This window comes from Drosophila subobscura, chromosome J (genome assembly GCF_008121235.1).
Source record: "Drosophila subobscura isolate 14011-0131.10 chromosome J, UCBerk_Dsub_1.0, whole genome shotgun sequence".
Lineage (NCBI taxonomy): Eukaryota > Metazoa > Arthropoda > Insecta > Diptera > Drosophilidae > Drosophila > Drosophila subobscura.
Window position 1 is genome coordinate 5,130,180 of NC_048532.1, and position 13,449 is coordinate 5,143,628.

Here is a 13,449-nt window from a genome sequence, read left to right on the forward strand (position 1 = left end):
TTTCGAACCTGACAAATACATCACGGCAGCTGGCAGGGGGTTAAGGCTTGTGGTTTCGGCACCACCACATCGCCGCATCGGCAAGGGCCAGAGGAGGAACAAGGGACACGCGCTCTCGGCCGCCTGCGGGCTCTGCAATTGACTTGAACTCGTGGCGCATCATTTGTATGGGTGTGTGTGTGCGTGTGTATCCACGTTGTGTGTGTGTCTGTGGGGCTGCGGTTTGTGTGATTTTTATGATGAGGCCCCCGGGCAACAGCGAGACACCGAGACACCACCAGCTTCAATTCGGTTTTGATTGCCCTGGCGGAAACGGTGCTCAGGTTACGATTTAGCAACGATTTAGCCAAGCATGAAATGGCAACACTGCAGCACTTAACCACATGGCAACCAACACAGCAACAGCAACAGCAGCAGCAACAACAAACCAATGACACCATCTTTTATCAAGCTTTTATCACCTTCTGTTTGTGTATGTGGTGTTTGGTGTGATGTGCTTCCTCTTTCTCCACCCACTCATACGATAGAATTTATTTAAATGTTTTGCTTATCTAATGCCCGAGTTCTATAAATAGAACGCTACGAGAACACTGAACACCATTGGCCGCTCTCGTCGCATGTGTCAGGATGGCCGAGCGGTCTAAGGCGCCAGACTCAAGAGCTATTCAAACTCTTACCCTTCGCAGAAGGGTGTGTGCAATGAGCGTTCTGGTCCTCTCTGAGGGCGTGGGTTCGAATCCCACTTCTGACAAACTTTTTTGTTGAAAGATAGTTTTTCTATTTGTATGTAGAGATTTATCTTTTTCTAGTTTTTATTTAAGTAAATACTATAAACAACAACTCTCTATATTTTTCTTCATAATGCAGCATATTTATTCATTTTTTTTTCATTTGTTCTTGCCTTTTAAGTTTTACTTTATGGAACATTATTTATTATACAAATCCTAAGAATTATCTGCTTGTTAGGTTCTATCTATTTTCACTATTTTATCACCGGATTTACTTCAGCTGTTGTGGGATATTTCACATTGACCTTGAATCTTATTCCGCACCCCCTAAGCCGCAAAGTTTCATTACTTTTCTCTCTCTGTTGCCCAACTAATTAGGTTTAGTTTGGAGTTTTCTCCATTTATTTTTCTTATTTCTTCATGGGTATTCCAACACGTGCTCGGGCATACCCCCGCAGTCCCATCGGATGTGCCACTCGAATGCACTTGTCAAAGTTCTGAGAGATGTCGCCTACATTGGGGTCTGCCACAGACAATGCCAAACACGAGAGGAGGATAGATGGATGCAGACCACTAAGACACGCGTGCCACAATAGGCATGCAACATGCCCCCCTCCCCCTCTCCAGCTTGCTGGCCCGCTTCCTCCCACACGTTGACGGCCAACTGGAAACTCAATTTAAATCCGGTGCATATGCAAAGTGTCACGTAATTTCAATTACATAGCTCGAAGAATAGAGGGAAAAAGAGCGAGAGGAAGACAGAGAGAAATTTCTCTCTCAATCTCTCTCTCTCTCCCTTGGCTGGTGAACAAGTTTTATAAACTAAGCCAAGCGACAACGGTGCGTGGCATGTCCCGTACGTAGCGTACCGCACCGCACCGCCTGTCCAGGAAAGTGGGCGCCGAACGCGTGTTGCATGTCAATCAGAGAATGCACTTGTTGTCCCACTTCCTCCCACACACCAGCACTCGACCAAGGAGGAGAAAGAGAGGAGAGAGAGAGGGAGAGGGAGAGAGTGTGGGATAGAGAAAAGTGACAAAGCCAAGGTCTGACAATGGCCACTAGTCGGCTTAGTGACCCATAATGCGGCGTTTGCCAAGAGACCAATTGAGTTAGCGCACTTCCTCTTGTCACTCTCCTCTCACTCTCTTTCTCCACTTTCTTCTGTTTCTCCGCTTTATATGCTCTCTTCTAGCACTCCGTTCGCCCCCTGCCACACTTTTAACCTTGTAATCTACATCTGAAGCGTCGTCCCCCACGCAATCTGTCGTTTCTTCACTTGATTTTCCTGTTCTGGCCATTGGCCCTGACACTATTGATGCCCTAACAAGGGGTATGACCGTTTCTCATGCAAGATGCACAATTTGGGAAAAACGCTGAATAGCCGTTTTATTTTATTTATTTTATTTTACTTCAATCAAACAATCATACGAAAAAGGAACCCTTCCATAGTTGCAATTTGATTAAAAAAGAAATGCTATAAAATATGCAGGTATACGGGAAAATATTCTGGAATAAATCATTAAAGCTAATTTTCTGGCAGAGTATTTCCAACTTCGTTCTCGTGCCTTAGTGGACTTTTCCTGCAGCTGCAGTCGGCTTTTCTTTCTCCTACTTCTATGTATGTATTTTCTTGTTCTCTGGCGTAACTAATTTGATGGCGGGACCAATCCGTTTTAAACGTTGTTGCTGTTTGGTTTACTGAGCAGGGAAATTGATTTTGTCTCGTTGCTGTGTTAAGTCGCTTGACATATGGACATCCATTGGGGGGAGCAACAACAGGTAGCTTTGGGCCACACCGACCGACCACAGGCCTTTTGTTCCGCTTCCATCGTCACACGTGTCCTCGAGAGATCCCCCGACAAGCACCTGCCTGCCTCATACTTCACATTGAGCCGAGTGTTGGGTCAGCGGAGTGGCGGGTTGCATTTCCCTGTTGCATTTCGAGCGTATTTAGCGGTTTTCACTGCATCATTAATTTTGATGCGCTGCCGTTGATGGACGAGTAGTAGCCAGAGGACTAGAACCGGAACTCCACTTCACTCTGACGCTGCCTCTGTTGTGGTTTTTGTGTTGTAGGATAGACTTGGGGATCCCTTTCATCTCTCTCAACAGGGAATATCCCTTAGACTTTAAGCCTTCCTACAAAATACTACCCCCAAAATGCTTTACAATTCCAACAGCTTACCAGACATGAATCGAGCATTCCATTAGCCATCAAACCGAAGCCTGAGACCCCCACCAAATGTCTCCACTCAATACTGAATTTTTGCTTTATCAGCCAATACAAAAGGCGGTTCTCTAATTAGCCACTGACTGAATGACTCCCTGGCTGCCTGGCATCCAGGAATCCGCCTGACTGAAGGGAGAGGAGTGGAGATGGAGATGGAGTGGAGGTGGAGCGGAGGTAGTGGGAAATGGGCAATGGGAAAGGCATGCAATTGGCATGACATTGCCGTGTTTGGACCCTGGACAAAGCCCCAAAACCGAAGCCAAAAATGATGGAAAAACGCGGGGGAAAAACAAACGGAACGGGGGGACGTTGGACGTTGGGCTGTGGGGAACGGGGTATGGGTATGGTATAGTCTAAGCCACTTGGTGTGGCATGTCGATGCGATGTTGATGGCGGCACGTAATGAGCGCATTACGCACCACGAAATGGGAGGACATGGACGAGTACCAGCAGCACCAGCAGCAGCAGCAGCAGCAGCACCAGCAGGACAAGACAGGAGTCTGGTTGATAACAAGCCTCCTGCTGCTGCTCCCCTGTCGGCGGGGCACTCCACGGTCCGAATGCCTCGTTATCCTTGTCGCATTATCGCCTTAGCCAAATACCTGGCGCATCTTGAGTGTGCCACATTGTTACAATCAAGTCCAAGTCGCCGTGTCTCCGTGTCACCCTCTCTGTCTACGTGTCTCTCTGCTCTGCTCTGCTCTGCTCTGCTCTGTCTCTGTCTCTGTGGTTTCTCTAGTTGCCGGTGCTGTTGTGCACGCTCCGCTTTGTTGCCTGCGGTGAGGCTAAGGACAATGCCTCCTCATCCACCTTCTGTTCCCCCTCCTCACCAACTATGTGCAACTGCATCAGCAGCAGCACAGGCAGCCGCCCTCGTTCCACTTACGCGTGTGTGTGCTCAAGTAGCGAAAGGCCCCAAGCAAGAAAATCAAGCGGCGCAACATTTGTTTTTCTCTCATTTTTTCTATGTTCTCAACAGCCTCAGATCCCCCGACTTACCCCCTTTGGATGCACTGAAATAAAATGTAATACCGAAAATAAACTCGGAAAAAAATAGTTTCAGTTCGATTTTTTTTTTAAATTTATAAATGAAAAATAAAAAATAAGTCGATTAGATTTTTTTGCTTAAAGAATATTTAATAATTAAAAAATTAATTTATTGTGTAAATAAATAGTAATTAATTAGGTTAACTAATTTATTTATTTTTCTTTCTAAAAAAATATAATAATTGAAAAATGATTTCATTTTATTTATATATGCATCAAAATAAAAAATACATTTTTGTATTATTTTTAAGGCAAAGATTACAAATAAATGTATTATTATTTATGTTGCTTATTATATTTTAATTTAATTTATGTTTTAATTTTATTATAAATAATTGTATTATAAATGATTTTTTTGCACCATTTTATTGGAATTGCTGTTTGTTTCAGTGTAGCTCAAGTTTGCTAGTTTGGCGCTATGCCAGCATCTGTCTCAGGAGTCGTGAAGGGTAGGATAGGGGTGAGGCGGGTGTCCCCGCAGTCGAAGGAAGCCAATGTGTTGCACTCATTTTAAGGCCACGACGCGACGCACAGCTGAGCGGACAGCATTTTGCAACATGTTTCGGTGCACCGAAATGCAATGCAATGCCATGCCCCATGCTGCATGCTTCATGCCCCATGTTCCCCGGCGATCTGGTTTCGGTTTTGCGGTCCATTCTGTCCGTTCGTCTGTCCGTCTGTTTGTGTGTCCGTGCCGCTGTGTGCTTGACTCTTGCAGGTGTGCTTCACACGACTTGTCAGTGTCAGCGCGCGAATTTTGTTCGTGTGCTTCTCAGTTGAGCTACACTTTTTGTGGCATAGACAAAGAGTGGCTACATTTTTTTGTGGAAATACTTTTTGGGTTAAATATTGAAAGAGCTTGGCAGGAATTTGCATGCAGCCAATTGGAGTGCCTCCAGATGTGGTTTTTGGATTGAAAACGGGGCAGAAGGCATCAAGAAGTGAAATAAAAAAGGTTAAAGTTGCTGGAAGATCTTGAAGAAACACGAAGAGGACTTTGGAGACTATACAGATCCCCTCAACGATCTTGCACTGCTCTGAAGTTACTCAAGTACACGGAAAGTCAAGTACTTTGAACCCATGAGGCCAGCGAACCCACTCACTGCTACCCTCAAGAAGTGTTGTTCCACACACGACATGGGATCGCGACTCGTGATCTGCATATGGGTTGAAGAGGCAGTCAACCAATTAACTAAACTGCGGCTAATTAAGAACTTAATCGAGCTTGAAACTGCAGTCTGCAGCTGCCTTAATTAGCCGGACTCTCACAGTCGTCGCTCTCTTTTGACTCACTCATAAATTTTCATAATTTGACAACAAAAATTGCAAATAATTTCTAATGCTTGATCAAAATCTTTGACATCAAAAGGAAAGACGACGCGACGCGCTTCCTCTCTCCGGTCTGGAGAGTGGCCCAGAGAGTCTATTAATTCGAAACGGCTTGAGATAAATTACTAAATGACTGCCGCTTACGTGTGATCCATCCATCAATGCCATCATTAAGCCAAAACATTTGACAGAGCAGCAAAGGCATCAGATTCGTTGGGGTTGGGAATCGAATCAGATGGGAGCCGAGCCATGCCGAGCCGCTCTCGCTATCTCTTTTCCAATACCCATTCGAACTGCAAAAATTCGCAATCCCAGTTCCAGTCCCAGTCCCAGCCCAAGCAACAACTCACTTCTGGTTTGGTTTGGTTTGTGTTTGGGTCTCAAAGAAGACCAGAGACCCCACAGTAGTCTCCACTCTTCTCTCTCTGTGTGTGACATGGCGACGACGGCCTCGTCTATGTCTTGGCTGTTGTCATCTTTGGCCTGCCTCATGGGTCTGATCTGCTCTGCTCTGGGCCTGGGTTTGGGCTCCTCTAGAGTTTCGCTTTTTGCTGGGCTTAGAGAAGGGTATATCAGGGAGAGAAATCAGAATAGAAGGGGTTTCTTAAGAGGTACTACAGCAGTCTCTACTCCCTTTGTGGCAAACCCTCGCGTAGGGTGCTGTCAATAGGTTTCCCTCAGCAGTTCGCAGGCGGCACAAAGGCGGACCGCCACGGCCAGTGACTGCACTCAGGCGTGTCCAGGTATTTGCTGTTGATTACGTTGATAAGTGGCCGCCACATATTTTCCAACTGCACTTGTAATAATTTGTTTGCCATTCCGCCGCGCTGCCCCTGAAGTGGCTCTCTTGTAATCAATGCCCTGTTGGGGGAGGCAGAGGCGGGAGAGAGAGAAGACAGAGGGAGGAAGGCACATGGAGACCCACACGAGAAGCGGCATTCCTTGGGACAAAAATGTTGCCTCTGTGGGAGCAATTTTTTTTCTGCTGCTGCTGGAGCTGCTGTCACCCCGACTTCCAGGAACCCCCAACCTTCCGCCTACTTCTGGGATCTACTTCTGTCGTGCCGGGTTTATCTTTTTGATTTCGTTTCGTTACTTTTGGTATTTTAATGAGTTTCAGCTTTAAAAAAAAGGTCTCCGCACATCAAAAAAGTTTATGAAAAGGTTGCTATTAGCAGCAATTTCGGTTGGTCTTTGATGTGAACGTGGAGCCTCAGCTCAACGCACGTGTGCACTGAGATTTGCCAATACATATCGCCTCGATATCTGTAGGTCTCTATTCCCTCCATTCAAGTCAAGTGGAGCAGCCGAAACAATGGCAAAATATATTCAGATATTCAGGTACATATGATAATGAAGCATAAGCAGTGGAAACTATATCCATGGATGACTGGAAAAGCATAAATTAAATCATGGAATGCAGTAGTTGAAAAGGGGGAACAGGGATCCCCAGTAAGATGATCCTATCTTCATTGAAAACTTTACCGAAGGTAAAGGTAAACTCTTGATCGAAAAACCTTTTGACGGGCAGATTCCGATAGTTTCCATTAACCTTTGCGATTCAATTATAAACTTTTGCCTGATTTTTCACAGTTTCCCCAGCTAGTCCTTTCCCATTTGCCTGGCACCTTCTAAACTAAAGCTCCACATTTCAAATTTCCATTGGCATTGAATGGCATTAAAAATTCGCCAAACCATCGACGGGCTGACCCACCCAGCGAAATGGAGCCGAGCCAGCCCCAAACTTTCGCCAAGGCCTAGATCGGGCGACATTCACCCAGGGAAAGGGCGGCGGCGGCACACAGACTTTGATTGCAATTATTTCGTGTACTTTTTCGGTCTTTCACTTTCTATTTTTGACTGAGCAAAAACCAAAAGACCAAAAGACCGAAAAACCGAACAAAATAAAAAAGAATTTCGCATAATTTAGTCGCTTTTGCCATTTAAATGGAGCACAAGTGTAACTAATCTCCAAGCGACGACGGGCCTGCACTTTTTGCCGGTGCCTTTCACAAAAAGCAAAAAACTAACAGAAAAGAAACCTGAATGCAGTACATGGATAAAAAGGCCACCAAAAAAAAGACAGGGGACAGGGACAGCGCCTATGTGACGGGGCTTTGGGCCTCCTTTTCTAGGTTAGCCGCAGAGTTCGAGCGAATGAGAGAGAGAGGGAATGAGCCATGCACCTGCCAGTTAGAAATATGCCAAAAGCGTTGACATTTCGTGCGGCTCCATTTGCAATTAGAACCTGTTAAAGGCATCATCCCAAGGAACTCTGAACCGAGACTGCGACTGTTGGTATGTCTCTGTCTGGGTCTGGGTCTGCAGGTAATTGATTGGCCATGTACATAGGTACATACAGAGGCAAATAAAAGCAGACCAAAATTGAATTAAATATTGGCACAGGCCCAGACCAAAGCGGCTATCAGGCTAGGCGAACATTTAAATTTCTTATAAACAAATCTTTTCCATTATCTCGCTGCAGAGAGCGGACGAGGACACGTGCAAGCACGTGCCTGCAGCGGGTCAGCTGAGGTCGAAGCGAGCTATCCATAAGGTTTGCGTGGGATGGGATGCGATGGGAGAGTGCATGCCAAACTATTAAAAACTTTGACCCAAATATAATAAAACATAAAATTTACTTAAGAAGAGCTTTCGCTTTTCCAGGCAAAACTAAATTGCAAGTTACTCAAAGTCGAAAGAGTTTTGCTGGGCAGCCAGGCTGACATTCTGTGTGTGTGAGGGCTCTTCCCCATATCTGTTAACAGCCACAGCACCCAGTCCCCACCCCCAGTCCCAACTATTCCCAACACTGCCAAAGTAGAGCAGAAAAAAGTTATGATTTAGAAATTAAAGTTTGCATAGTAGCAGCATTTTCCACAGCACTTTTTTGTTTTATTTCTGATAGTTTCACATGAGAAACTTTCCTCTGCATGGCACAGAGGGAGAGAGACAGGGCGAGAGCGATATGTTAGATGGTAGTTAGGATCCGTGTAAAGCTTCCATAAAAAAGAAGCTTGCTAATGACAAAAGTATAAAGATTGTCAGGTTGTTCCAGCTAATCCATATGGAATGCACACTCTCCACACCCAGAACGCACAAAAGTTTTCGGTGTACAAGTTTCTGGCATGGAGAACTTTTTTTTGGACAGCAGGTGGCAGGTTCCACTGCGGATGGAGCTGAAGCCATTGGAACAAAGCGAGTGGTGGGTTGCGTACGTACAGATGAATGTTGCTCCACAATTTAGGATACAAATTTAATAGTGTTGCAAAGAGATGGACGAAATTTAGATACGCTCAGAGAAAAATAAAACATGAACATATTTGAAATAAATATTTGGGGTTTTAAATGGTAAAAGAAATTAAATAGAATTTACATTGATTAGAGCATAAAAGGAATAGACAAGTCTCTTTCAATGCAGCAAATATTTCTATAGATAAAAGAGTGTAAAATATAGATGGCAAAAATATTTACACGAGTCTAAATATAAGTAATATTCATTTAAAATATGAATTATTTATAGTTAACCTAAATATATTTTCGTGTAAAAGTATTTTCTTTCTTTTCACACTTTCCACTCAAGTAAAAATGTACTGGATTCGATTTTTAAACCTAAGACTCATTGCTACTGTCTCAGGCCTTTATTACACCTTTATTTTGTACTATTTTTGCATTGAAATAAATTGTGAGGAAGTCGAGCTTTATTTAGAAATAAGCTTCCATCTGCTCTACTAATAAACATCCCAACTATTTATATATGTACTTTAGTTTTCCCCAACCTATTAATAATTGAAAAATCCCATTCGAGTGCCAGTGTTGGTCAAGCCCTCAACGTAATGGCACCGAAAGCCACTCGACATTAAAACAATTGCGAATGCATTTGGACTCCATTTCAATGCCAAAATTAATACGCTCCATAAACTACATACAGCGGTGGATGGGTCTGGAGAAGGGGCTGCTGTGGGGAGTAGTGTCCGCCCACACACGCCCAAAAGCCAGGCAGGGCAGGATCCATTCCAGCAGCAGCAGCAACCACAACTACGGGCATGTGCACGGCCAGGACGGAGAGAGAATATTCCCCAGGTGAAAGTATGTGAAAGCATGCCATAAATCGTTTGCCTTGTTGTGGGGGGCGTGGTGGGTTGTGTGTGGAGTCTGGGGGGGAGTGAGATAGCTCTGGTGAGTGTTGGACCATCGCTTGGTGGGGTCGTGGTGGAGGGGTGGTGGGGTCGTGCTGGTGGCTTCAGGCGATTAGAATTGATGTGGGTTACTAAGCAAACATGAAAGGCTATTACGTTAAGCGTTGCGTTACGTTATGTTTCGTTATGTTATGTTCGGTTTTACGTTGAAAGGGAAATAGTTTTGGCCAGTGCGCACCTCTGTCAGGGTTTAATTAAATAGTTTACCAGTTGACAGTTGAAGTTAAGCTGAGAATTTTGACTCGGAACAGAAGGGATTCCATGGGATTGGATTGATGGATTACCACTCGAAGTTTTGATTTAAAAATTCGTTTTGCCTGAAGAAAATCTAACCCTGAATCTGTAATGTCCAGTAATCTTTCAAACAAAAACCTCTCCCCTTTGAGCATTTTATTCGTACTGAATTTCCTGACATCCACTAAAGGAGGAGTACACGCCGGTCATATACAAATACACATATAGAACCCACAATCCCTGCTCGAAGCCCAAAAATATTAATTACACATTATTAATTTGCCAGCTCGGGGATACAGCGACAGCAGCAGAGATGCACACGAAGGATATGAAAAATGATTTGTTTCCTCCTGTTGTTGGCCAGCAAAGTGGTACAGATATTATTTAAATGAATTGTTTTTAGCCAACCAACAACAGGAACAACAAATGTTGATAAAAACATTCTTTTTTTTCGCTGCCGCTGCTGCTGCTGTGGCTGCTGCGTGTTGCGGGAAAAAAGTTCCGTTTTCTGCGTGGGCGAACAACATTTCGATGGGTTACACGGCTCCTCCACCAGCTTCCAGCTCTCCCTGATCGAACCGGAGGCCTATCTCGATTATTGTTTAATACGCTGTCATTAATCAATTTGTTTGCCATTGTTTGGGAGCGCTGCTTGCTTGTTCGTTCGTTTGTTTGTTTGTTTGTGTGCAGCCTCGTCGTTGTGCTTGGCCAAATTAATTATGGCCCCAAACCGACGTTCTCGGCTCTCGTTCGGTTCTGGCCTGATAAGCAGAGCACAGCAAAACAACAACAAAAGCCGAACAAGTGCAGAATAGTGACAAATTTTTTTGTATAGCCCGAGCCAGGGCATAATAAATGACTTTGTTTTGGGCCTGTCCACTGGAAAATAATGGATTATGCTATGCAGAAAACTAGTTTGAGTTGCGCTGAGGTGAGATGTGGAGCAGAAGATTTGGTTAGGGATTAGAGGGAATAAGACTAGATCTTAGGAGGGGATTCAGAAAGAAAGAGGTCAAGAGAAGGTGTGTGGTGGGTGTCAAGGATTTTATATTGGATGAGAGTTGATGGACCATCACTTAGTCAAACAATTTTTGCAAAGTTTAAAGCAATTTCACAAATATTTTATTCATAAATATGAACTGGTTTGTCCAATGTGTAGTTTCATTTACATCAATCGTAAAGGATTTACTTGTCCAAGCTCTCACGCAAAAACTAACTCAATTAAATGCGCTCTCATGGCAGTACATCACTTGCCCGAGAGAGTCCTTGAAAGAGCTTTGAGCTCTATTTTTTTGCCAGCATTTCATTTCATTTCGTTTACCTCAATTGCACTTGATCAAATGCAAATCAGCCACAAAATAGAACAGACAGAGAGACGTGGCAAAGCGAATGGAAGTACATGTCCATCAGATACGAGTGTCTGTACATACGAGTGTGCACAAGTACTCGTATCTATGAGGTTTGGTTTGGTTTGGGTTTTGTTTCTTTTGGCCATTTACAAATTGCTCAATGTCTAAGAGTAATAAATTATTTATGTATTATGAGCATGGGGAATGGGGCGGTGTTGTCAATAAAGACATAAGTGCGCACAATCAAAAGCGAAAACCCCCACCAAACAGATTGACACCGAGACGGGGGGATCAAATGGCTACAGGCGGAGCTGAACACGCAATTACCACAGCCACAATGGAACTCGACTCTCGATGGTCTCTCGGCCATAAAAGCGCAGCCCAAGTGCAGGCCATAAAAATGGATATAACAAAACAAAAAAAAAAGACCTCAAAACTCATTTGACACCGAAATCAAATTAACATACAAACTTACATTCCACATTACATTCGGCCAACAACGAAGCTTTTTGTATCCAACAAATTTAACAAAAAAAGAGCCTAGAAAAAAAACCAAATCACAGTTGGATGTCTGACAGACAGAGAGGCCTGTCATATAACACTTGTTCGGTTCGGTTCAGGCATTTTCTTGTGCATAGCAAAATATATACAGCACATAGCAATTTGTTTTTCTTGTTTTTTTCCCCTCATTTCTATATTCAGTTTTTTTCTCTCTTGTTTTTGGCATTTACAAAATTCTTGTAGCTGTCGCGTGTAGCGACAAATTGGCAGCCAGTATTTGTTGGGTGGGGGCGGATCGCAGCGAGGGCTTTCAAAGTGCATTCCAACAGGTGGCAGCGACTTGGCCGTCATTTACCAACACTGCAGGGGCCAGGGGCAGTTTTGGGTGTCGCTTTGTGTTAAGTCCATTAAATGTAAACATGTTCATACATATGTATGTATGTACATACATACATATGTATGTACATATGTACATAATTTATAGCCAGGCCCTTACAATGCTCAGAAAACAGAATTTTAAGGAATATTTTAATGTTTTAAATTAGATTAAAGAGAGCATAAAAAGAACATTTATTAAAGTTCAGACTTTTGAGTTGTATATATTTTTATGTATAATAAATACATATACACTTAATAGTTAAACTTTTTATTTTCATTTTGTGCTTAAATTAACATATTTCCTTTAAAATGTATTATTATTTTTATTTTTAAGTATTTAATGTATTCAAAATACTTTTTTGTATACTTTTTCCTTGATTGAATTTGATTTAATTCCACTGTGTTTTTATTTAACACCCCGAATGCTTGATTATAATATGGAAGTTCTGTTTCTACTATGTTATCCAATTTGATAAAATTCTTGTAATATCTGAGATAGCAGTAAAATCTAAGAGACTCTCCACACAATTTTATATGGGGTTTTAAAGCCTTCTGAGCTGTTCCAGTGCCACTCAAACTGCAATTAAAGCCAAAGCCTTTCTAATAACTCCTGAAAAACCTGAAAACAATGGCCTGCTTAAATCTTGAGCCTTGAGGCATATACTTTTTTGTACCCGAACATGGATAATAAATATGTCCCCGACACTTGAGGCAGCGTTTATGCTGCAGCACATACTCTGAGTCACACACACATGGGGTGCAAGCAGCATCCCCCCAGTGGCAACTCCTGTTCCGTGGCCCGGGCTGCACTCGAAACGTGTACGAATCCTGCCCTGCACTCTCAATTATGTCTTAATTCGTATCTAATGGATATTTTCTGTGAGAATTTCCATGATTAATCGCAGCCCTGAGGGTAGGAAGTCGACCATTTTGGGGGTGGCTTGTCACCAGCCCCCACACCCGCATCTGCAGACTGCAGTTGTTCACACATGTTCACAAAAAAAGAGTGTGTGCCCTGAGTGGGGGTTTCTGGGGGGCACTCATGGAACAATGGTGGAACCAGGAACCACCCGAGCAATAACTCAACTCCACCAAAAGGTTTTCAAGTCTCCTTCTGCTTTGTAAAATACTCTTGCCGAAGGGATTCTGATTTATGTTGGATGTTTGCTGCTTTCGCATGCTCCGCTTCTCTTCCTCCTCTTTTTTTTAATTCAAAACTCTATAGAAATCAGACTTGGAATATTTATAACCTTCATAAGAAGCTTTTACAGTCCCCTACAACTGTACCAAATTCGTAAAATTATGCCATTGACGATGGTTTTCCAAGGGTATCCAAACCTTCGGCTTTCCAGCCTGCTTTCTTTTGCTTCTTTTCTTCTAAAATTTTGCAATGGGGAAGCGGGTGGATGGTTTTGGTTAGGCTGAAATTTGCAATTGTTTGGGTGTGGCTG

The 13,449-nt window shown here is 43.3% G+C and overlaps 1 non-coding gene across 1 annotated transcript; it reads left to right on the forward strand.

Annotated features, from left to right (window-relative positions):
• The first annotated feature begins 621 nt into the window (after positions 1 to 621).
• Positions 622 to 751, forward strand: Trnal-caa. Its single transcript has 2 exons — positions 622 to 659; positions 707 to 751. It is a non-coding gene; the product is annotated as a tRNA-Leu (tRNA).
• Positions 752 to 13,449: the final 12,698 nt, after the last annotated feature.